The 10,127-nt window shown below is 29.6% G+C and overlaps 1 pseudogene; it reads right to left on the bottom strand.

The window, feature by feature from the left end:
* Positions 1-1,521: 1,521 nt before the first annotated feature.
* On the bottom strand, positions 1,522-9,661 carry LOC117908863 (annotated as a pseudogene).
* Between the last annotated feature and the right edge of the window lie 466 nt (positions 9,662-10,127).

Raw genomic sequence — 10,127 nt, 5'->3', positions numbered from 1 at the left:
TTTCGATACCATTAACGACATGCTTGCTTTAAACCATAGATGTATTTCTTTAATTTGCATATCAGATGTTTTGATTATTTGGATTCAAAATTCTCTAGTTGCACCATATATAGGGTTTCTTCAATGTCACCATTGAGAAACACAATCTTCACATCTATCTTATGTAACTCCAAATCATAATGAGCTACAAGTGACATAATGAGTCTAAAAGTCTTTCATTGAAATTGGAGAGAAAGTCTCTTTATAATCAATGCCTTCATTTTGAGTGAAACCTTTGGCAAGTAGATGTACCTTATATCTTTTGACATTGCCTTTTGAATCCTGCTTGGTTTTATAAATCCATTTACAACCAATCGGTTTTGCTCATTCAGGCATTTCGATAAGATCCCAAACATCATATAAATTTTAGTTTTTAAATAATAAAATTTAGATTTTAGTGAATTGTTAAACACTCCTAACTAAAATATTTTTATTTGAAATCTCTTAAAAAAAAATAAATTTTTTAAATTGAATAAATTCATAAGTGTGCTAATTGATGAAATTTGAAATCAACAGTAGTCGAGTATATTTATACCAAACCTCAGGGGGTTTCAATGAAATTGACCCTTTTGACTTATTATTTAAAGTTAAAAATAACTTTAAGTTGTAGTATTAAGTTATTTTATCAAGTATGCTTAATCTCTTTAATGACTTAAATTAAATTATTAAATCATATTATATTATAATATTAAGTTGATTTACCTAATAACTATTTTGACTTAACACTAAATTTATATTATAATATTAAGTTATTTTACCAAACATAGTTAATCTACTTAAATAATAAATTAAGCTATTAAGTTATATTAAATTATTAAGTTGGTTAACCAAACACCATCCAAAAGATGTTTAAAATTACATTATCAAATTATATTTTTTCTATTAATTTTAGAATAAAATCCTTCTTTGCTTCTACTATATATCCCACAATTGTAATGTAGTGATAGTATTAAACCATGAATATTCCATACATGTATACAGGCCACATTAATAGGTATGATTTTATCATTGGTATCTTGAATCACAAAGACAAGTATTAGGTTATGTTTAGTTCCCAAAAAGTACTAAAAAAATAATTTTTTAATATTTGATATCTCATGAAAAATTGGGAAAATAAATAAATATTATTAAAATTATGTGTAAAATGGGTTTGAAATAACAAATAAAAATAATTTATTAATTTTAAATATAATTTTTTTTATGCTTCTTCAAAATTTTTTCCTTCTATTTTTTTCTCTTTATTTTATTTTCCTCAATTTTTTCAAAAACCAATCATAATATTAAAGAATTTGTTAATGGAATGATTAAGTTGAAAGTTGGCTCTTAAGTAATAAACCCCTAAAGTTAATGAACCTAGTCGAGTAAGACTAGAGAATGGTATTAATTTAATACTTTTGAAAAAGAGTTTAATACAAAAGTATTTCAAAATAAACACTTGAGTTAAAATGTGATGGTCATAATGTGTGAAATGTGATACAAACCTTTGTCACAACATGAAAGAATTAACAACTTCAAGAGACTTGAATTGTCTATGTGCCACATGAGAGCTTTGAAAATACTTAAATTCATGACACTTGTCTTTCACTATCCAGAGAAGCTCTAACCACTAGCTTGAAGATATAGAGAGGGTGATATGCTTCATATGCAACATCAAGGTCAATTACATACCCATAAGAATGGCCTATAACCACACATCTTATAGGCAAAAGCATATGTCAATTCAAGTTTTCATTTTTTAACATTCCTAATTCACACTTTCAATACACAAATTGTAGCATCTTTCTTGATGGTCATGATGGTAAGCAAGACTGATCATATTCAAGAGTAGACCACCTTAGCAGCATTTGGAATCTCACTTGCATCTTGAGATTAACTTCTCCTCATTGTCCTTAGGTTTCCACCTACAAATAAATTATAAAATACAACATTTCAATTTCATAAACATAGTACAACAAGCACACATTATAATTATTAACCCAAGTATATTTCACACAATTGCGTTTGATTTCTGAGAATCATTTTCATGTTCCTTCATACTTTCTTGGATTTTTTCATGAGAAAATCATTTTCACGGGGATTTTTCTTCCCTTATAATTTCTTGGAACCAAACATAGTGATAGGGAATCACATCTCATTAGATACATTTCATGCTAATGAAGCTAGAATCATAGCCCGAAAATGTTCAAATTATAACATAATCATCAAAGGAACTAAAAACATATTTAATGGTGTTAAACCATTAACTTAAGAATTAATTCAAACATATATAAATTGTTGTTTACCTATATCAATAGCAAGGAATTTATAACTAACTCTTATGGTGTAGATGGAGGATTTAATTTAATATAATGATACTTAGTGCCTTATACCAAGCACATGAGAACAAATACATATCCTAGTTAATTGTGGATTGTGCTATGACCTTTTTTTTTTTTTTAAAACCTCCTAAAACATAAAACTTGTGTGTGTTTTTTTTTTTTAATAATCAAGGAACCTTCCATGACCAAGCCCTTAGAACTCTATGGGGACCCAAACCTCAGAGTGCTAATCACCGGCAACAACTAGCACTAGGTAAATTCAAGGTATCATTGGTGGCAGAATTTGAACCGTAAGTGGACCGCACTTCTCAATGTTCGCCTTGATCAACTGAGCTACCCTAGTGGTTTTCAACTTATGTTTGGTTCCCATCGAGTACCAAGGAAAATGATAAATGTTTGGTTTCATTGTGAAAAATATGGAAAAAAAAATAAATTTAATTAAAATTAGTTAGAACGATATACATTTTAAAATTATTTAATTTTTATATAATGAAGCATAATAATTGAAATAAGATTGAAGAAACATATGAAAATAATTAATTAACTTTAAATCTAGTTTTTATTCTTTTTCACTTTGTATTTCCTTTTTTTTTCTTCTCTATTTTCTTTCCTTTGTATTTACCCTCAAGTTTTTCAAAAACCAAACATAATAGAACAAAAAAGGGATCAAGGGAAAGAGAAAACAATAAAGAAGTTGAAGAATTATAATCAATTTTCTACATGTACTAAAAGAATAAATGAACAAAATGACTTACCAATAAGTTGATAGAAAAAAACATAAACTCCACCCCCAGCAACCACATGTGATTTCGTTCTGATTGGTACCATCACAAATTTCACTTAAGATTAGTATGATCAATTGTTAGGTAAACTTCATGAGCATATCAGAATCATAAGTAAATATAAGATTAATCCAAAACTTCCATCTCGGGAAATAGACAATAAGTATGCATGTTTAAAGAAATTTATTTGTTAAATACAAAAACCATAAACAATTTGACTCTTAAAACTATTAAAATCACTAAATGGGAGTTTTATTATTTACATCCATCAGGTTTCTACATACATCTACCTCATAATACATTCAAATTTAACTTCTAATTTGTATACATGATCTTCTCTAACTAATTTTGATAACTTATTGAAAATTTATCTTAAAAGCAAGTAGAAAAAATTAATTAATATTATGTCTAATAAGGTAATAAAGAATCCCTAGAACTTCATAATCACTTTGTAGAGGTTTTCATTTATCTAATTAAATAAATAAATAATGAAAAAGAAAAGCTATTTACTCTATCATATCTATGCTATATCTAAAAAAAAAACTATACATGTTTTTAAACTAAAGATGACTTTCAAAGTTAGCCGAAGTTATTTTTCATATTTTTATACTTGGTTTTCCTATATAGAAAATATGAAAGAAAATAAAATGTAGTTAAATTTGATTAAAATTTTATGTATTTTTAAATTATTTAATTTTTATATAACTGAGGAAAATAAGTGAAATGAGTTTAAAAAAACATATAAAAATAGTTTATTGACTTTAAAAATAATTTCAAAAGGAGAGAAGTTGGAATATATGAAAAAGGGTTGATAATGCACCTGGTGATGGAGTTAATCATCACGTCTTCTCTTACGGTTTTAGTGTCTTCAAGTACTACTGATCCATTGTCACCAACATTCCCGAGAAGATCTAACGTGGGAATATGGTGGTGTTCATCATCTTGATTAGCCCCATGAACATTACCATCGGTATCTTGTAATGCTGATCCATTGTCACCAGAATTGTGAGGATGCTCCAACATGGGCATATGATTTTGTTGATCTCCCGCAAATATAAGATTGATGCCACATTTTTTTATGTCTATCTCAGTACCCTCAAATAAAGCATTAATATGTGTGTATTTATGGTGATGCTCTTTCGGAATAGCAATCTTAGGATACCACCAAACACATACTTGATCTCTCGCATCTTTAAAATTACCATGGCACTCACACAAGGATGAATGATAGCATCGATCCGTGAATCTAAGTCCATTGCCATGTAAATTCAATTCACACCAGAAACCATGACAATGGCCATAACTTGAAGGATAAACACATGATACAACAAATCCTGGGAAGTCAGGATCGTCATACCAATTAATTGGAAGCTCTGCTGTTGCTTCACTTGCCAAGTTTTGATACCTTATCCACTCTGGAATTCCACTACTTTCTGGAATACGAGCACTGAGTTTCCAGCATTTCAACTCCTGCACAAATTATTATGTAAATATTGACTTTATATAAAACAAGGTTTAAGTGGCTTAATTAAAAAAAAAAATATTGCATTACCTCTGTTGTGGATTTCAACCAGTTGAGGTGGCAAAGCCAGAGCAGACCTGATAAATCTTCCTTGCTTGTGCAATGGTGTGCGTCTATTTCTTTTAGACTTGAAGGAAGCACCGGAATCTGTCCAGCCATTTTGCTTTGACTGATATTAAGTTTTTGCAGATTGCAAAGCTGATTTCTATCAAGCTCCATTAAACTTTTCATGTTCCTTCCCTTCTCCGAAAATTTCTCAAACTTTGAGTTAGAGAGATTAAGAATCTCAAGAGATTCCAAGTCTCCAATGCTATTCGGCAGATCCTTAATAGCAGTATTTTTTAAATCAAGCTCCATTAAACTTTTCATGTTCCCTCCCTTTTCTGGAAATTTCTCAAACTTTGAGCAATTAGAGAGATCAAGAAGCTCAAGAGATTCCAAGTCTCCAATACTATCAGGCAGATCCTTAATAGTAGAATTCCTTAAATGAAGCTTCTTTAAACTTTTCATGTTCCCTCCCTTCTCCGGAAATTTCTCAAACTTCGAGCAATAAGAGAGATCAAGAATCTCAAGAGATTCCAAGTCTCCAATGCTATCTGGCAGATTCTTAAGCTTATCACAGAATCTCAAACTTAAGGTAGTAAGCTTCTTCATATTTCCAATAGATGGGTGAATATCGATCAAGCTTACACAACCTTTAAGAATTAGTCTCTCCAAATTTGGCATGCTTGAGAATTCTGACATTTGAATGAGCTTCCTTGAGTAACTTAGATCAATGACCTTTAACCTTTCAAGATACTGTACCAAAAGAAAATTAGTTTCAATAAAGACATAACAATCATAAATTTCAAAGTCAATACAAAGAAAAAGAAGTCATTATTAAATGATAATAATACCTTATGCCCTTGCCACAACTGTTTTATGTTGCTACACTTCAAGCGAAGTTCAACAAGCTTCTCTCCATCAAAGTTTGATGGTAAAAAATCTAAAGGATATCCATCCCAATAAAGATACCTTAACTCATAAGGAAATTCAAATTTCATGTCAAGTCGCATTTTAGAAGTATTTTTTATTATAGCATAATAATCCTTCTCGTGAATACATCCAAAATGATGATAATAGACGCCTGAATGAACTTTGAGCAATCGAAGACTAGTCATCTTTGCAAAAACATTTGAATTGAAGCATACTCTTTTTAACTTAGACAAGTCCAAGGATATTGTTTGAGCTTTTTGTATTTCCTGAAAAATAACAAGGATAAGGCAAACATAAATACAAACTAACTCAACTTATATGGATATGTAAGTTCTTATACAAGAATGATATTATTGAAGTTTATGTGGATTTAAGTGAATTTATGCACTTGGCTCTTACCTTAGATGTTCTAAGTGCCTGTTGAATATCATGGGGATCCCACAATCTGCTCCATTGGTTTGGCTCATCAGGAAATTTTTCACGAACAATTTCCCAACCCATCTGTTGTATCAAATCATGCATACGTATTTGGTTGTATGGGAGAGTTATAAGACACAAATCATTTAGATTTCTTATTCCTCTTTCCGCATGGAAATCACAACCATCCAATATTCTTGACACAAAATCCCTATTTTCACCTTTAAAAAAACATGCAACATCAAGAAATATATTTTTTTCTGTACGATCTAATCCATCATAGCTTCTTTTAAGCACATTGTGAATTTTCATTTCAGGTTCTCTGTCCAATTTATTCAATTCACTTTCCCATTGAGGTATTGTCTTCTTGAATAAGAGAGAACCTAAAACTTTTAGAGCTAATGGAAGTCCTTGACAATAGCTTACAACACGACATGAGATGTTTCTATAATCTAATTTGGGAAGCTCTTGTTTAAAGGCATACAAACTGAAAAGTTCACGAGCTTCTTTAAAATTCAATCCCTTAACCTCATATAAGTCATCCACTTCTTGTACAGCTAACACATGTTTATTTCTAGTTGTTATGATGGCTCTAATTCCTTCTCCAAGCCATTAACGATGTCCAAGTAAATATTCTAATTGACTTGGATCATCAACATCATCAAGAACTATAAAAACTCTTTTAGATGAGAGAATGTCCTTTATTATACTTCCTCTATGGGCAACACTATTTATATTTTGACTCCTCTCTCCCTCTAGGATATCACCAAGAAGTTGATTTTGTAAGTGAGATAAACCTTGGGCATTGAAAATTTCTCTAATATTTTCAAGAAAGCTCATACATTCAAATTTGCAAGAAAGTTTATTATATATAACTTTTGCAATGGTTGTCTTACCTATCCCACCAACTCCACTTATCCCAACAATACAAACATCACTTGATTCCATATGCAACCGCAAAATCATCTCTTTTACACGGGAATCTATACCAACTAAATTGGCACCAACATCAAGCCTCTTACATTTCAATTGGTGGAATATGCTATCAGTTATTGCTTTAATTTGATTGGACTCATACCTGCCAATTATAAATGGACAACATGTTATGCAATGAGGCACAATTGTAAATAAAACACATTAAGTTTGACATCTTTACAAGAAATAAATTAAAGTAGAACAGAATATATCAAAGATATTAGGTCATTTACATTTTTAGGACATTTTTCTTTGTATCAAGTATGCATGAGAAAAAATTTAAAACATGAATTTTGAATTTTGTTAGTTGTGGTGCTTGTGTGGCATTAGCTTCAAATGGAAATTTTGTGCCATAATGGAGGACAATGATTATGAATCGAGATATTACTTTATTATTCATGCACATTTCAAAAACTCTTTAACAACCCATGTCAATTAGAAACCTTGTAGGAGCAAATATTTTATTCTTTGACATTCGTTTTATATCTTGTAATGCATGAAGCCTCATTGTAGATATAGTACTTAACCTCTTAATATAAGAAGTTTTAGTGTAAAAACCCCAGGTTCAATTGCTCAAGCTTCAAAACTTATTTATCCCACAACATCATCTCCTTATTATTCATTTGTATGATAAAAATTAAAAATTAAAGACTTGTAAACAAGTTATTCATTTGTATTTTATTTTGAGTTGATTTCCTTTAGCATCATCTATAAAGAATTAACTTCCTAACCTACGTTCTTTATTGTTTATATATATACACACACAAATTCTCTGGGAAGTTGAATTCCTACTAAACAATTTACGTTACATAATTTTGTTATTGTTACTTGTTACTCGTTGCATAATTAATCAAATTATTTTTAGAATTTGATTAAGTTGTTCTGTTGATACTCAAAAGATTGGTTAATTGAAAATTTTGAAGCTCATTAATAGATAGTAATAGTCATTAATTTTATTGTTACTTGTTATATAATTATCCACACCAAATTTCAAATAAATTGATTAATTTTTGTAACATTAATGCGGATTGAATCTTGAAAATTGAAAAATTAGTAATAAATTTTGATTAAATTATTTTAGATATAGATTCTCATAAATTGATCTAAAATAGTAAAACTCATTAATTGGGTTTTAATAAGTTCATTCTACCATTTATCATGAATTCTAACTCAATATAATTGTTATTCTACTATTCTTTTTATACTAATGTCAAAGCAACTGCTATTAACAACAACAAAAAACAATAGTATTAATAATAAACAACAATAATAACAATAATAATAATAATTTAATTTGTAAATAAAACCCACTAATGAATGAAAAGTGAAAGAAACTTAAATTGCATCCCCATTAAATTAATATAGATGTCATCCATGTAAATTGACCGCTTCTTTGGTCAAATCAATACTCCTATTTCCTATTTTCTCCTTATTCATGACACATAGTCGGCTGCCCAAATGATATTCTTGAATAAAACCCAACTTATAAAGAAAGCCCTAGAAAGCAATAGTTTATTTTTATTTTGAGCAAACAAATATATGTGCCCGGCCGTTGTTCTATTATGTTAACAACCTCAAGTAATGTTACAGTTTGTTTGGGATGTATAAAAAGTGTAAAAAAAAAAAAAAAAAAACACTTACAGTAATTCTTTGAGAAATACTTGATAATTTTCCCAAAAATATTTATATATAAAAAAAACTTTTACTAAAAACATTTAAATAGAATTGCCAGCTAAAAACACTCTAAAAATACTTTTAAAATGTACTTATAATCTAAAAAATGTTTTTGAAAAATAAAATAAAATAAACAAAATTTAGAAATTACTTTATAAAAGGTTAGAAAAAATAAATTCGTGGAAAAGATAGCTGATTTTCTAAAAAAACACCTATACTGAGAAGATTCCTTATAAAAGAATATCAAATACATTTACACATAAAAGACTTCAACTAAAAGCATTTTGAGGAAGAATTTGTGCTTAAGGAGTAGACCTCCAAATAAAAAATTTGAGCTTTTGTATTCTTATAAATATTTCAATCAACATCATCACTCTAAATGCAAAACTAATCATTCCTATACTTACAAATAGTTGAACGGAAATTAAAGTTACCCATCTTGTAGATGCCATCCAGAAAGATTGGCTGCTTCCGTCAAGGCCGTCCTCCACCTTGGTATCTTGTCCTTCCAGTTTTCTTCATAACCGGCAAAGGCCTCTCCAAAGCTTCCTTCTTGCTTTCGCACATGGGATGGATCCACATGATAGAAAATTGGGATAACAGTATGTCCCAGATCTTTGTAGCACTCCATGATCTTTACCAACTCATCCAAACACCATCTCGAACGAGCATAGTTTTCAGAGAAAACAATTACGGAAGACCTTGATTCTTCGATGGCTTTCAAGAGTTCTGGAGCAATCGCTTCTCCTCTCCTGAGTTTATCGTCTCTGAAGGTGCGAATCCCTCTCCTACCCAAAGCTTTGTAGAGGTGATCAGTGAAATTATAACGGGTGTCTTCGCCTCTAAAACTCAAGAAAACATTATAAGTACTTGTTTGAGGGATGGAAGGAGTAAAAGAAGAAGAAGCTCTAAAGGAGCTTGTGGAAGTCATTGTGGGTTTCTATCTCAAAACTAGAAGACAGTTTAGAGGCTTGATTTCTATTGAAGATTGAGGAAACCTAGCTTATTTATAATATAAAAAGTTAGAAGGAAGTGAAGAGGAAAGCTAGAGGCAGCTCTCTGTCCCTCGGGTCATTCAATATTGAATTAAAGTACACAAAAGAAAAATGCTGAAGGAGTCTCGGGTCATTCAATATTAATTTAAAGTAGACAAGAAGGAAAAATGCAGACGGAGTCTCTCTCAGGTCATTTAATATTAATTTGATGAAAACAAAAAAAAAAAAAAAAAAAAATTGATATATTAATTTAAAGTAAATAAAAAAAAATGTTGACGGAGTCTTCGATATTAATTTAAAGCAAAATAAATAAATAAATAAATAAAATAAAATATAAATATAAAAAAAAAAGTGAGAAAGAAAATAAGTGAAAGAAAGAGGGAAAGGATTGATATATTTAGAATTAATGATATATTTATTTTATAACATT

Source organism: Vitis riparia, chromosome 3 (assembly GCF_004353265.1).
Source record: "Vitis riparia cultivar Riparia Gloire de Montpellier isolate 1030 chromosome 3, EGFV_Vit.rip_1.0, whole genome shotgun sequence".
Classification (NCBI taxonomy): Eukaryota; Viridiplantae; Streptophyta; class Magnoliopsida; order Vitales; family Vitaceae; genus Vitis; species Vitis riparia.
The sequence above is the reverse complement of the archived record's forward strand: the minus strand, read 5'-3'. Positions and strand labels throughout refer to the sequence as shown.